At 41.6% G+C, this 16,759-nt stretch overlaps 1 long non-coding RNA gene across 1 annotated transcript in view; it reads left to right on the plus strand.

Annotated features, from left to right (window-relative positions):
- The window catches only part of LOC122480798, a 53,483-nt gene that overhangs the window by 35,433 nt on the left and 1,291 nt on the right, over positions 1–16,759 (plus strand). Inside the window, exon 2 of the long non-coding RNA XR_006296661.1 lies at positions 16,276–16,463. This is a non-coding gene — a long non-coding RNA (uncharacterized LOC122480798). The remainder of the gene's footprint in view (positions 1–16,275; positions 16,464–16,759) is intronic.

Here is a 16,759-nt window from a genome sequence, read left to right on the forward strand (position 1 = left end):
TTCTCCTAAGGTACCAGGGGGAAATACATTCACAGAGAACAAATCAAGGAAAGGCAAGACCTTGTGATTAGCTCAGACTTCAGCTTTAAATCACTGTGCTTCCTCTCAAAAGAAAAGGGGTCTTAACCCAAGGCAGGCTGTCCTGGAGGAGCTAGCATCAAGGCAAACAGAAGGCCTCCTCTGTTTGCTTCCACCCCAAAGTGCAAACCCTTGTTGTGAGTCTTACCACTCCAATGGGAAGAGAAGATATCTATGCCGGTCTGAACCAGATGGGGAATCCAATGCAGGAATAAAAGATGCATATCTCTATCTCTACATTCCTTCCCTCTACTGAGCCACCAGATGAGATCACAGCCTTGGTCAGTAGAAATACAACCTTCTAAGATCTTGATCTGGGGTATCCAGCTAGGCCATGCAGGGATTCCTGCCTGCATGACCTATGAGATAATAAATTCTTGTTTTTAAGAGGCTAAGTTTCTGAAGTTTCCAAAGGTAATTTGTTACACAGCAATAGATAACTGACACAAATGGGTACGTAGAGTTACATTGTGTAAATTTAGGTTGTTTCCAACCTTTCCCAACTGCAGTATGGCACTGAACACCTTTAGACATATGTCCCTACGTGTTACTAAAAGAAGTTGTGTATGATAAATTATTACACATAGAATTGTTTACTCTTATTTTAAGTTATAATACTGTCAAGTTACCCTCCCAAAAGTTATATACCAATTTGTACTACCAATAAAATAGGTTTTTTACCCCATAACCTCGCCAATACCAAGTATTATAGATCTTTATCATTTACCAATTTGAAAGGGGGAAAAAAGGTTTCATGTATTGACTGCTTACCCCATGTCAAGCCCTGGCTCAGTGCTTGACATACCTTTTCCCATTTGATCCTTAGGGTAACTCTATGATGTGTTATTATGACCCCATTTATTACCCCAATGATGAGAACAAGACCTAATCAAGAGTACATAATTAAGTAGTAGACCAGGTACTCTCAGGAAGTCTCACTTAGGAATCTGATCTTTAAATGGCTGGTGAGGGAGCCTGGGTGGCTCAGTTGGTTGAACGTCCAACTCTTGATTTCAGCTCAGGTCATCATCTCATGGTTCCTGGGATCTGCCAGGTGTTGGGCTCTGAGCTCACTGTATGGAGCCTGCTTGGGCTTCTCAGTCTCCTCTTCTCTCTGCCCCTTCCCTGCTCTTGCACTCTCCCTCTTTCTCTCAAAATAAATAAACTTAAAAAAATAAATGGCTGGGGAAATTTGACCTAGTCTCACATGGCCATTATACTCTTAGTATTTCTTTTCCTGTAATTGCATATTCATATTTTCTCCTTCTGTGCTGGGTGTCTTCTGTCTGCTGCTTGAGGATTCACAGTCTTCCTACTCTGCCCTACTGTCTCCTAGAAGTTTGACTTCTCTGTCCTTCATTAGCAATGCCCCAGTGCCCTAAGGCTCCCTGCTGGGTTTAGCCAGTGGAGAACCTGGCAGGAGATTAGAGGTGGGAAGAAAATAAACTCCAAGTATTTACTCTGACTGGCTTTGAAAAAAGGTCATTGTTCTTCTCAGGTGACCCTCTCTTCTTCTAGGCTCCTGTAATTTTTCTCTCCTATTTTCACACATAGAAATGATACCTGATTGGCTGCCAATAGCTTCAGTTAACTGTGGCTGTCCTATACACACAACTATACAAATAGTCTTTTGTAAATGAAGCCTCCTTGCTTTATCTTGAGTGTGCTATTATTTTAGATTTTCTATTATGTTGTCTTTTCTCACTGAATTGTAGGCATTCTGTATGTTGAGGTCATAATTCTTTGTCACTTGATGTGGAAGCATCTATCTTGGTTTATTATTTTTTAGTATCATTCTTAAAAGTGAAACAGCTGTGGGGTGCCGGGGTGGCTCAGTCAGTTGGGTGCCCGACTTTGGCTCAGGTCATGATCCTGTGGTTCGTGAGTTCGAGCGCCACATCAGGCTCTGTGCTGACAGCTCAGTCTGGAGCCTCCTTCAGATTTTGTCTCCTTCCCTTTCTGCTCCTCCCCCACTCCACACTCTGTCTTTCTCTCTCTCAAAAGTAAATAAACATTTAAAAAAACCAGTGAAACAGTCAGTTACTTTATGAATAAAATGGGTTTATTTGGGAATAGCAGAGGAATTTCAATTCAGGACATGTATGCCATGGCAAACCATAGGCAAGTGCAGAGATCAAAGGAGAGAAACATTACTTTATAGAGGAAAGGTAAACATTGGAAGGGGCTGCTTTGAGCCAGAGTCCAATTAAGGAAAGCATGAGTTCAGGCTGGTGATGGTTTCTCATTGGCTGAGTTGTGGCATTTTCTTATTGGCTGAGTTTGTTACCAGGCAAGAAAAAATACTCCCTTTGCTTTCTACTCCTGCTGGAGTAGTAAAATCGGCTCCTTCCTGTTGGGAAAGTGTATAAATCTCTTCCTGTTAGGGTCTGCAATTGACCATCAGTGATGGGGCTTGAGAATTCCTTTTGGCCTTGGGTCCATTTTATGAGGATTCCTTTATTCAGTTGCAAGAGTTTTATTTAAGATGATTTCTGTGTAGGGGCGCCTGCATGGCTCAGTCAGTAGAGCTTCTGACTTTGGCTCAGGTCATGATCTCAAGGTTCGTGAGTTTGAGCCCCACATATGGCTTGCTGCTGTCAAAGCAGAGCCTGCTTCAAATCCTTGGTCCCCTCCCCCTGCCCCTTCCCCATTTGCACTCTCTCTATCTCTCAAAAATAAATGAACATTAAACAAAAAGATGATTTCTGTGTAAATATTTTTATATCCTCACCCAAGGCCCCACCCTAGAGAATGTGGCCTTGACCTTGACAAATCCATTGCAACTCACTTCTCCACTTTGGGGTGGGATGAAATGTCTGGATCCTAATCCATTTGTGCCCCAAATATCATCTTGCCCTCCTTAAAAGTTTACTTTCCTCTTCAAGTATATGGAAAGGTTTTGTCTGTACTCCACCTGACTTGTCTACTAGATGCTGTTCCTCAATGTCATGTGCTTCCTCCCCTGCTCATGGCTGCATCCTGCCTGGAATTCTTAGGCATGGTCCCCTACCAAAAAGGCTCCTCTACTTGTACCGGTGGAGGAGTGACTGTGGGGCAGGCCACGCTTTGTTTATCATATACTCCCTTTACTTTCTAAGATATCATTACATGAGCCTGTATGGTTAATCAGACTCTGGCTTTGGGGGTGGGAGGAAAGAGAGGGTGCATTGCAATTGAGGTGGAAATTATTATAATACGGGATGGTGGAGGAAGGAGACTTACACTGAGGGTCTAATACGATTTTTCCCAAAGTACATGTAGGAGGTTCGGTTATTCATAGGGAGTTCCTTGTGGGCACACCTGGTCACTAACATCACTCCTTATCCTGGTATCTTTCTTCTAACCATCTAACCCCTCCTCTCTGGATTCCTCTCCTGAACCTCCCAGAGAAATGTTGTTCCCTGTCCACATGGTCAGTCTTGCCCCCAGAATTATTTTGTTACCTCTAGTGTTAAACTTTCCTTAGCAGAGTGAAGTGAAAGAGGAGCTCCAGCAGTACACCAATGGAACAATCTTGCCTTTGCAAAAGTCCCCCAGAACTGTGTGCGGAGGTACTCCAAACCCCATGGAAGAGTCTAGGATGGGCAGCCCGAGTCTAGTCCCTTTTGAAGAAGCTCGACCTGCAGAAGCTGCAGACCCTTTTGCATTTTTCCCATTCTCGAATGTATTCATTTTGGTTCTCCATCTCCTGTTTTCCGATTGTGTCCCTTCAGGCTTCACAGAGTAAAAAATGGACCATAAAGGACCACTCCTTTAGCCATACAACCCCACAGCAGCTTTGAAAGCACCTTTTGTGAAAAGATGGGGTTTCATTTTTAACCAGGGGCTACGCTTACCCTCAGTTTGGGGGAAAAGGAGGGAGGAAGTCTTGGCTACATGTCTTAGGGAGAGGAAGGCAGATGGGAGACAAAAGAAAGAGGTCCATTTCACTCTGTCTCCTTAAAGGACGACAGGCCCAACAGTCAGATTCTAACAGTTGTTACTACAACAATGGAACGGGACACTTTGGAACACAGAAGCTCCCTGTCCTGGGAAGTATGTGATTAATGGGATGTCATAGAAAGGATAACCTGTCTTTTAAGAGCAAACACAAAGTCTTTCTCTTTACCTGACCTTTTAAATCAGTTGTTTACTATTTAAGGATATAAATGTAAAGTCAGAATTGGACTCGGCTGACTGTTCATGAGGGAAGAATGTCAAAGGAAAGGGGGATGGGATCCGGGCATGGGTTAGACAGGTAAAACAGGCTGTGTTACATTGTTGAAAGGAGAAGATATCAGTGTGTGTGTGTGTGTGTGTGTCTGTGTGTCTGTGTGTCTGTGTGTGTGTTGCATAAAGCTAGATGCTGGTAGGCTGAGCTGGGCTAACAGATTCATGAAGAGGTAATTAGCTGGACAGAGGCTTCCCTAGACTCTTGGAACACAATCCACAGCATCCCCAGGTGTTATCTGCCTCTCTTCGCATTGCCCTGTGGGAGCTGGGGCTTGGGACACTGACACAAGTACTGATATTTGAATACTCCTACTGCTATAATGAGGTCCTTTGTCTATGATCCAAGAGTCTTCTGTTTTCTCCCAATATCCATGAAACTGTGGCAGGCTAACTCAGATTATAGGATGGTAAAATCTCAGACTCTTCGCAGTTCTTGACAGTCTTGGTACCAAGAGGGGATGTAGACAAAGAGGCTAATTAGCAGATTTTCGAGGGAAGTCTCTGGGAATTGGCAGTGAACATGTTGACCAAGTTTTTGATCAATGAGGCACGGTTCTCCATGTTTTTGCCAATTATAAGGAGGAATTGAAGCAAGCTGAGGACTAGGAGGTAGGTTCCAAGTTAGCTGTGTGAAGTGGGGCTTGGAGCATTGCTAATTCATCTTGGTGTAGGGAGACCCTCACCGGTTTGGCAGGCAGCTTCAGGTCTGCCCTGCTGTAACAACTAGTGCTAATATTAATCCTGGATGAGCAGGAGTTTTGGGCCTTTTTTAAAAAAAATTTCTTTTAACGTTTATTCATTTTTGAGAGATGGAGACAGAGTGCGAGTGGGGGGAGGGGCAGAGAGAGTGGGAGACACAGAATCTGAAGCAGACTCCAGGCTCTGAGCTGTCAGCACAGGGCCCTACACGGGGCTCGAACTCACAGACCGTGAGATCATGACATGAGCCGAAGTCGGACGCTTAACCGACTGAGCCACCCAGGCGTCCGGGGCCTTTTTCTAGAAGAATGGCAACAACTGGATCATTAGTCCCTCCTATGGTCTATCATTCCACCCTCAGATTCGTTCAGACAAGAGCAAAGGGTCTCAGCGGCTTTGCAGTGGGTCCCAGCCATTATCATGGTTCTTTGGGGGAGATATCCCTGAGACAGCTTCCATGGGAAGCCACAGAAGAAATCTAATATTTGAACTTGTAAGAGTTCCTGGGATTGGATTTACAATGCCGCTGCAGGTGATCCGCTGGAGAATGAGAAACTGACCCGAAGAATTCTTTTTTTTTTTTTATTTTTTATTTTTTTTATTTTTTTTTTCAACGTTTTTATTTATTTTTGGGACAGAGAGAGACAGAGCATGAACGGGGGAGGGGCAGAGAGAGAGGGAGACACAGAATCGGAAACAGGCTCCAGGCTCTGAGCCATCAGCCCAGAGCCTGACGCGGGGCTCGAACTCACGGACCGTGAGATCGTGACCTGGCTGAAGTCGGACGCTCAACCGACTGCGCCACCCAGGCGCCCCCTGACCCGAAGAATTCTACATAAACTCTTATGGTCAGTTCTCACCCCGCCAAAACTTACACTGGAGCTAGATGAAGTCTCAAGAGATGTTATTTTGATAATGGGCAGCAAATGCCCCAGATTGAGGTAGATTCCTTTAAAAAAAAAAAAAAAAAAAAAAGTTGCTGCCGTGTGAGCCATGCCCAAGTCAGCAAAAAGGTGCAAACCCAGTAACACCAGCCAGAATATAAAGTGGCATGGCTACTGAGTCAAGGGGTTCCTAAGGCTGAAATGGGTGGTATTAGCCATGAGGATTTTCACCCAATTTAAATTGTTGAACCAGCCAAAAGCACTGCAAGCTCATTTGGTTGAGCCATGAGCAGACACCATACTGTTTGAAAGTAAAAGTAAATATAAAGCCTTACTGGCCTGGAGAAGCTCTTTCGTCCTGTGTCCCCCTGAACCCTTCCTCTTCCCTCTACCGTTGCCTCAGCTGATGTTAGTATGGATGTTTTATGGACCTTCCAGGATCCATAATGTCCACAGGCATCTGGCATCGACCTTCAAAATTTCTGATTCTGCTCCCATCCCCTTATCCTAGTCCATGCACATAAGTAAATCAGGTTTGGTCACCGAATACAGCTGTCCTCGGAAAGGGATCATTTCCTCCTAGCTGCTTTCTGGGTAATGATCAGGACACAGGGATGAGGTGATAGGGACTTATTTTGAAAATCTGAGGTTTCTCCATGACCATTCCTGGGCATGGTATGTCTTTCTCTCCCCTAACAGCGACTCCAGGCCAGCATGGTTGGCACGTCCTCCAGATGGCAGCCCCATCAAAATGGGGCCTAGGAGATTCAGACTTAACTCTGGTTCAGCCACCTGGATTCTCTGGCTGGACTGACACGGTCCCAGATCATAAGGATAGTTGCCATTTGGTTGAGGACACCATCATCAATCCCCTATCACAGGCCAATGTGGAGGCCGCAATGGGTCTGTGTAACTTTTGTTAAAATGTCCAAATTACTTTTTTTTTTCTGAATAAAAGGTCTGAGTATGATTAGGGAATGATTGAAGCAAAGGTGAAATGATCAACGCCAAAAGTGGATGCAGAAATTTGAGGCAATGGAGGACAGGCAGCAGTAGCACCTGGGATGGGAGCATCTCAGACCCTGAGACACATGATAGACAGAGAGAGAGAGAGAGAGATCTGAATGATCTTTGTTTTTCCAAATCACCTCTGGAGTCTTCCTCATGAAGGAAAACCTCTGGTGAGATTCTCCCAAAACCATTGCAAGGACTTTTTTCCCCCCAAGGGCTTTTGATTTGACTGACTGCCTGATTTTGTCATCATCTGCCTGATGACTCTGATTGTGATTTGACCACTAGTCACCTTACCTTTACAGGGGAGTCAATCAGAAGAGGCAGAGGATGGTCCCAGCTCCTGCACCTCCCACAAAGATAATACCTGTTAACACATCCAGATGTCTTCACCCCTATTCTTACAACCGTCAATAATAGATAATAGATATCTATTATAGATAAATGCCCCCCAACTGCCCTCAGGCAGTCCTTCTATAAAGAAAGACTAAACTCAATTATTTAAACTCAGCCAGGGAAGTTCAAGGTTTACCAGCTGGCCAAGAGGTAATGTTGGATGTTCTGTCAATGTCTCCCTTTAAATGATATAGGTCCTACTTAGCAACCCCCACAACTATAGACAACACTTTCATTTCATGGTCATGATGTACATATGCCCTCGGGACTATACTTGCTTTGTGGAACTAGGACATTAAGCTCCCTGCCTTCTGAAAACACAATGATTTGCAGCTTTGCCATGGTCATAAGAAATCTTCAAGTGGTTAGGGAAGCAACACTAGTAAATCACGAAGCCCTCACAACTAAGAGATCTCTCCCAAAAGATGCCACCCTTGGTTCTCAGGAGAGATTCCCCAAGAGATAACTGACTTGTTATTTATGCGCACCCTGTGTATACCTATCCCTATATCAGGACTCATCCGATTAGAAAAAGTGGTACAAAAAATTAGTCCCTGACTGTGGTTGAGGTGATCAGTGCTAGTGCCTCATCCCCGGGAAGCATTCAAGTGGGCCTCAAGTCAGCAGGTAAGGTTGCTACAGATGAGAGAATTGCCCTAAACTTCCTCCTGGAGGGCCAAGCAGAGCCGGTGCCATCACAGATACATCCTGTAGTACCTGAATTAATGTCTCAGGCCAAGTGGAAACACCAATACAGAAATATAAGGAGAAAATCCCCTGACTTTCTAAGGTAGAACCTGATGATATATGGGATTTGTTCAACTGCCTGGATCTGGAACCCTGGGAGACATGGTTGGGGTGAATTCTACAGGTTGGTTTCAGCCTACTGGTTTGAGTCCTACTGATAGTAGACTAATTAGATGTTGTACTGTACAAATTGAACAGATTTGGTCTCAGCCTCTGTTGGTCAGATTCATTAGAGTAGCCAATGGAGTGGTAGACCCATCAGAAAAGTTTCCAGAGTATAAGAGAGTGTAGATAGATGTGCTTATCTTCTAATATAATAAAGATAAAGTTTACTTTCAGAGCAAAGAGCCGGCAGGGTAACTTTTTTTTATTATGAAATATTTGGTTTCTCTAAGCTCAGGGCTCCTTCCCTTTATATGTACACGTGTCAGCTGGCCCTTTCTGTGTCACCCTGTGGGAATTGGAGCACAAATACTCATGCTTTGGTATTTACTTTGCGAGTAAGAAAGTCCTCAGCCTTTGATCCTGGAGTCTCAGATCTTCTGCCAGGATCCGTGAAATTGTAACAGGCTAACTTCTTAACTTGTGAGTAGGGTAAAATACCACTCTTCACAGTTTTCGACATTAATCTGTCCTATTTGTTTTGTACCTAATGGATTAAAGCTTTCCATGAAGTAAATCTAGGATAATCCTGTTCCTCTCCACCCACAAAGGAAGAACTAATGAAGGACTAGGGTGATGTTTGGTGTCCTTCACAGCTTTCTCCCCATTTGTGGGTTGCCCGTGCTCTTTAAACAGCCCTCTCCCAGGGGTAAAATGACCTCAATGGATCGCTCCAGGCTCTGCCTCTTGCTCTCTCTTGTGCCATCCTATCTCACCCCTGCAGCCCGTTTCTTCTCTTTGTCCATGTTAGTTATAGTGGCCATTGTTGGTTGGCTCTCTAGTATCCATTGTCTATCATTCCTCCATCCTTTCAGTTGGAGCTCCTGTGGGAGCCCAATACCATTCAGACATATTTCAAAGCATCCAGGGGAAGCGAACCCTGTCCCCAGCTTCAGACATGGAATTGAGTGGTGTAACAGCAACACATTCATTCTCTTTGCCAGGAGATCTATTCTGGCCAGTGAGATCTTAGAGGAAATCTGAGGAAGAGCTTCTCAGAAAGTTACCTTTCTCTATTAAAAGATAGCCACAGAAAGAAGCACACCCTATTTCCAGTCGGGAGGTTTGGAGCTTCTGTAGCCATTTGATCCCAGCTTGCAAATAAGGCACCATTCAGGATGGCAGAACAGAGAGACGACCATAATGTCGTGATGTTCAATCAACTGTGAATCCCACTCTCCCTTGGGAGATAATGCATTTCCTAAATGTTTAAGTCTTCTTGAGTATGCGATTCTATTACTTGTTAGCATACAGTGAACTAAGTTCTGGGCACTCTTCTAAGTACCTTGAATGAACGTGTGTAGTTAAGGCTTATAACAAACCTATGTGTTTATTATTTTCTTCACTTGGAAGACAAGGAAACCTAGATACAGACAGCGTAAATATCCTGCCCAGGTCACACAGCTACTTAAATGACAAAGCGAGGATTTGAACCCAGATCTGGCTCAGAAGCTACAGATAGAACCACTAAGCTAGCACTTCTCACTATGCTGTTACTTGCAGTCTAAAGCATTTCAACTGATACTAACTGTCCTTTGCTTCTCAAGGCTACCTCAACTGACACTTAGGCTTTGGACCCCTTTGACCTCCAAGCTCACAGCTGCAAGCCAGTTTCATCCTCCCATGTCCACCTTCAGGGCCCACTGCTTGCCCAGAAGAAGAGATTCAACATTAATATCTAACTTCATCTCTTATTTGAACACCTACGAAGGCAGCCCAAAGTTAATACATGAGTTCTTATTTAACAGTTTTAAGCACCTTGATATGACCAACATGTTCAAAGGGCATCTGCAGTATTGACCAAATAATGCCAATTACTGACTGGCAGTAACTGGGAGCTCTTATATTTGCCCTACTCCCTTCGAGGAAACAGACAAGCAGCTTCTCAAGCCTGTCTCAGGGATATACACACACACATATACACACACACACACACACACACGCACACATATATCTACACACATGCACACAACACAGTTACTCACCGTGTATGACATGGGGCAATTACCAGATAGCAATTACCTTTGCTCCCCTTCCTTTTGTCTTGGAAGTCCCTTCTCCTCTCCTCATTGACTGTTCTGGCTACTGGTCACATTCTTCCCAGCCTGTGATTAAGGGGAAATCTAGACTTTGCACTGGACGCTTCTGCAGCCCACTGTCCCTGCCCCACCTCTCTCCATCACTATTATCGGTAATGTTTCAGATAAATTGCCAAAATAAATTTTTTTTTTAAATCACTGGAGAAATGAGGGCAAAAGTGAAAGGTGTTCTAAGGCTGGGGACACAGGGTATCAGTGGGTGGATCTGTTTGATTAAATCAGGAGTGCTCTATTGCTTAACATATTTACAATAGAAATGTTGAGTAACTCATTTCCACATTTTCTCCAAACCACAAGGGGTGTGCCCTTGAGGGAAATGGAGATAGGAAGAGTTCACCTTTGACAGATTCTTAAATGTTACAAGATTTCCTTAGAGCTACATGTGGAGAACTTGGCTTTTTTCCCCTAAAAGCTTTTGTATTATAAACATCCGAAGGCTCCTTTAAAAAAGATCTTAAATGTAGCAGATGGTTCAAACTGATCTGAATTTGGAGCTCAAAAAACTAGAAAGTCTCTTTTGTAATTCACACTGGACTTTGAAGATAAAGGTCAGAGTCTTGAGAGGTCTCCTTTTCACATGGATAGTTGAAGAAGAGAATGCTAATAGAGGGTTGGGATTTTTCAATGTGTGAAGAAAGTATTTATTTTATATTTTAAAAATCCAAGTACTCTTTTCTCTAGACCAGAGAGAGAGAGAGAGAGAGAGAGAGAAATGATCATAGGTATCAGAAAAAAAGACGGAGAACAACGATGAAAGGCTGTGCATTCTATTAGACTTAGTCCCTAAGACAACTCTATGAACCTAAATGCTTAACAAGAACTGAATGCTGAATACATTATGGAATACTCACACAATGAAATACTACATAATGATGTGAGTGAGCAATTTACAATTACGTGCAATAGATCAATCTCAGGATATTGGGTTTCGGAAAGATACCAGATGCAAAATAGTACATTCTGCATGACTCATTGACAAGAAGTACAAAGCAGAGAAAGCTAATCTATGCCATTAGACATCAGGATGGTAAGTACTTTGGGGCATCATGACGGAAAGGGAGCACCAGGAGGATGTCAAACGTCAGTGAAATGTTCTGTTTTACAACCGAGGGGCTGGTTAACATGGGTGTGTTAAGTTTGTGAAAATTCAGTGTAGCTTCAAAATTGCAACAAGTCTATGAGAATATAGTTATTACCATTTCCATTTGCACATGGGGAGTCTGTGGTTCTGAGAGGCTGATGACCTGGTCAAGCTTGCACATTTCTTAAGTGCTAGAGTCAGGATTTGATCTAGGCTGCCTGCTTCCAGGGCCCAGGTACATAACCATTCTGAGGAGTTTCTGTTGCTGCATATCCTGGCAACATTTGATGTCAGTTTTTTGGTTTGGGGCCACTCTAATAGGTGTATAGAGGTATCTCGTTGTTGGAATTTGCAGCTCCCTAAGGATATGTTGTACATATTTTCATGTCCTTATTTGCCAACCGTATATCTTATTTGGTGGAGGGTGTCTGTGCAGATCTTTTGCCCATTTTTTTAACTGGATTGTTCATTCTCTTATTGTTGAGTTTTAAGTGTTCTTTCTATATTTTAGATAACAGTCCCCATCAGATATATCTTTTGCAAATATTTTCTCCTGCTCTAGGCCTTTGTCTTCTCATTCTCTTGACAGTGTCTTTTGCAGAACAGAAGCTTTTAATCTTAGTGAAGTCCAGCTTATCAATTATTTATTTGATGGTTCAGGACTTTGGTCTAAAATAGTCATTGCCAAATTCAAGATCACCTAGATTTTCTCCCATGTTATCTTCTAGGTGTTTTATAGCGTTGCATTTTATATTCAAGTGTGTGCTCCACTTTCAGTTAACTTTTTCTTAGGTATAAGGTCTGTGTGTAGATACATTTGTTGCTTTGTATGTGGATGTCCAGTTTTTCCAGCGTTAATTCTGAAAAACTATCTTATCCCCATTGTATTGCCATGCCTCATTTTTCAAGGGTTGATTGGCTATATTTATGTGGGTCTATTTCTGAACTCTCTATTTTGTTTCATTTACCTTACTTTTTTTTTTCTCCAGCACTACCCTGTCTTGATTACTGTTACTTTATAGTAAGTCTCGAAGTTGGATAATTTTGTTATTATCCTTTAATATTGTATTGACTCTTCTAGGTCATTCACCTCTTTATATAAATTTCAGAATCAGTTTGTTGAGATCCACAAAATAACTTGCTGGAAATTTCATTAGGATTTCATTAAATCTACAGATGAAGTAGAGAAGAATTGACATCTTGACAATATTGAGTCTTCTTACCCATGAGCATGGAATATCTCTCCGTTTATTTAGTTTTTTAAAAATTTCTTTCATGAGAGTTTTTTAGTTTACTTCATATAGATCATGTACATATTTTGTTATATTTATACCTAAATATTTAAAAAATTGGTTCTGGGGAGCCTGGGAGGCTCAGTGAGTTGAGCATCAGACTCTTGATTTCAGTTCAGGTCATGATCCCAGGGTCTTGGGATTGAGCTCTGCATTGGGCTCCATGCTGAATGTGGAGCCTGCTTAGGATTCTCTGTCTCTCCCTCTGCCTCTCTCCCCCACTTGCATTCTCTGTCTCTAAAATTAAAAAAAAAAATTTAAGAAATATATAAATATCTCCTAACATTTTTTTTATTCTAATGTAAATGATCTTTGTGCTTTTAATTGTAAATTCCATTTGTTTGTTGTTGGTGTATAGGAAAGCAACTGACTTTTATATATTAACTTTGCATCCTGTAACCTTGCTGTAATTATTTATTAGTTCCAGGAGATTTTTATTGATCCTTTCAGATTTTCTGCATGGATAATCATATCATAAATGAAAAAAAAAAGTTTTATTTTTTCCTTTCCAATATGTATACCCTTTATTTTATCTTCTTGTCCTATTGCATTAGCCAGGACTTAAAGTGTGATATTGAAAAGAAATGGTGAGAGGGGACATCTTTACCTTATTCCTTATCTTAGTAAGAAAGTTTCTAGTGTTTACTTGTAGGTTTTTTGTAGATTAAAAAAAATCAACTTGAAAAAGTTCTCTTTTCCTGGTGTGTGAGAGTTTTTATCACGAATAGATGTTGGGTTTTGTCAAATGCTTTCTTTGTGTCTATTTGACAAGATAGTGTGATTTTTTTTCTTCTTTAGTCCTTGATGTAATGGGTTATGTTAACCGAGTTTTGAATGTTGGATCAGCTTTGCATCCCTGGAAGAAACCCCACTTATTGCAATTGGTCATGCTGTGTAATTCTTTGCTGAATTCAATTCGCTGATACTTTATTAAACTTTTTGTATCCATATTTAAGAGAGATGTTAATCTTTGGTTCTCCTTTTTTGTACCATTTTAATTTGGTTTTGGTATCAGGACAATGTTGTCTTTATAAAATGAATTAGAAAATACTCTCTCCTCTTCTATTTTCTGAAAGTGATTATATAGAATGAGTGTTAATTGTTCTTTAAATGCTGGGTAGAGTTATCTAGTGAAACCATATAGACTTAGAGATTTCATTTGGGGAGGTTTCAAGATTACAAAGCCAATTTCCTTAATAGTTATGAGCTATTCAAACGGTCTATTTCATATTGACTAATTTATGGTTGTTTGAGCTTTTTGAGGAATTGGTCCATTTCATCTAAGTTGTCAAATTTACGTATGTAGAGTTGTTCATGATATTTTCTTATTATCCCTTTGATGTCTGTAGGGTCTCTAATGATATCTCCTGTTTCATTCTTGATATTGGTAATTTATGTCTTTCTTTCTTTCTTTCTTTCTTTCTTTTCAGTGTTGCTTGAGGTATGTCAATTTTACTGATCTTTTCAAAGAACCAGCTCTTTGTTTTATTTATTTTGTCTATTGTTTTTCTGTTTTCAATTTCATTGATTTCTGCTTTTACCCTTATTATTTATTTTATTCTACTTGCTTTGGGTTTATTTTGCTCTTTCATCTCTAGGTTCTCGAGGTGGAAGCTTAGATAATTAATATAAGACTTTTCCTTTTTTCTAATGTATGGTTTTGGTGCTATATATTTCCTTCTCAGCACTGTTTGAGCCATGTACCCAAATTTTGATATGCTGTATTTCCATTTTCATTCAATTCAATCAATGTATTTTTGTTTCTCTTGCGACTTCTTCTTCGACTTGTGTCTTACCTAAGTGTGTTTTTTGGTTTTCAAGTGTTTGGAAATTTTCTTGTCATCTTTATTGATTTCTAGTTTGACTCCATTGTTTTTGGAGAGACACTTTGTGTGATTTCAGTTTAGATTTGTCTTATAGCCTAGGATACAGTCTATCTTGGCATATGTTTCACAAGTACTTGTCAAAAATATGTGTTCTACTCTTGTTGAGCGGAGTGTCGTATCAATGTCTCTTAGATCTTATTGGCTGATGCTCTTGTTGGGTTCTTCTGTATCCTTACTAATTTTCTGTCTAGTTGTTCTATCAATTGTTAAGAAGGGGGCCTTGGGACACCTGGGTGGCTCAGTCGGTTGAGCATCCGACTTTGGCTTAGGTCATGATCTCATGGTTCATGAATTCGAGCCCCACGTTGGGCTCTGTGCTGACAGCTTAGAGCCTGGAGCCTGCTTTGGATTCTGTGTCTCCTTCTCTCTCTCTACCCCTCCCCCACTCACATTCTGTCTCTCTCTCTCTCTCTCTCTCTCTCTCTCAAAAATAAACATTAAAAAAAAGAAAGGAACCTTGAAATTTCCATCTGTAACTGTAAACCTGTCTATTTCTCCTTGCAGTTCTATCAATTTTTTTCTTACATATTCTGGAGCACTGACATTGGTACACATGTTTGTTTTAATACACAGACTGTGAGGAAAGACTTAGCTAAAACAAGGATATGAACTTTGTCCCATGGAGTGACAGGCTGACATGACTATGCCAGGCACCTGAGAAGGACTAGCATTGAAGGTACAAAGGGCAAGTTCTTACTTCACTGGACAAACCATCACTTACCAGATGCCTCTCGATATTGCTATTTTCTGACTGAAATCTCTGAAATGAATCTCAGGATAGAAGTCTCCAAATTCTCCAATGCCACTTATGATTATCTTAAAATGGAGTCAACCCCACGGTTCTTAATAAGGGCTCTTAAAAATGAGTTTTTAAATGTGAACTGATTTATTTAACTCAACTAGGCATTATGATTTCCATTTTTCAAATAAGGATACTGATGCCCAGAACATTTAATAATTTGCCAGTGGTCACCCCACCAAGGTGACTGGGTCCAGTCCAGGAGCCTGTTTCCTCTTCACTCCAAGCGGTCCCTGCCGTTTGGTTCCCTGCTGTTCAGGAGACTGTATTTGCAAAGTCTGGGTGACTACTTTGTGCTAGGCTCCGAGGAGGATAGAGGAAAACAAGACAGGGGTTTTTGCTCTCAAGCACCTCACGATCTTAAAGCCTCAAGTGCTACCATTTAAACAGTAGTTTAATTCTTAACTGCTCACGTTTCTTGTTGTCTTCACCTATTCACCCTCAGCAGAGGAGGTAAAGCCGTGAAGAGATGGATTGTCTTTCCACAGTGTTGATGAATGACTTGGTGGAGTATAACGTGAGAAAACAGTCTGTACTCCACATTGCTTTAACAAGAAATGACATGTTTCTTTAAACAGCCGATCCTTCTCAGTCACTTAAGGTGTCATTTGATTTAACAAGTTTAACGTGCTACAGGTTTTGGGGGGAAACATACATTCGGTTTTAACCTTTAATCCGATGGCCGAGTTGAAGGAAGCTCAGTCCTGACAAGACTGTGTCCTGTGGCACAGGCTATGGGGAACTGATTGGGTCGCTGTTCGCCTTAACTTTCTCGACAGGTGTTTTGCTTGGCACACGACCTCCCTGGAAAACGTCTGGTCCAACAGGCCCTCACATAACCATTCCCCTCAAAGCAAATCCTGTCCCTGCCCTTTTACGCCTCAGCTCTTGCAGCCCACAGTTTATTTAAATCTTTCATTTCCTTTGAGGGTCAGAGCCAGAGCCACAGCTGCCGCGAAGCCCTCCTATCCCAATCCAGCCTGTGGGGGTTTCCTCCCCCGTAGTACAGAATGGAACTTCCTGTACCCTCACTCAAAAACATAGGAAGAGCACAGCATAACGGTTAAGACTTCAGGCTGTTGCTTAGGCTTCTGGATTCAAGTTCATCACTTACTGGGTAAGTTATCTCAGCCTCAGTTTCTTCATCTGAAAATGGAGATAGACCCCACAGGTTAAATTAACTCCTAGGAAAGTGCTTGAGCAACCAAACGCCCGCCAAAAGCTGAATAGACAAACAGAATGTCATAGATACATACAAAGGAATATTATTCAGCCCTTCAAAAGAACAAAATTCTGTCACATGCTGCAATGTGGATGAACCTTGAGACATTATACTAAATGAAAGAAACCAGACACAAAAGGACAAATACTGTGTGATTCCACTTAAACGAGGTAACTAGAATAGTCCAATAC

This window comes from Prionailurus bengalensis, chromosome C1 (genome assembly GCF_016509475.1).
Source record: "Prionailurus bengalensis isolate Pbe53 chromosome C1, Fcat_Pben_1.1_paternal_pri, whole genome shotgun sequence".
NCBI classification, from domain to species: Eukaryota; Metazoa; Chordata; class Mammalia; order Carnivora; family Felidae; genus Prionailurus; species Prionailurus bengalensis.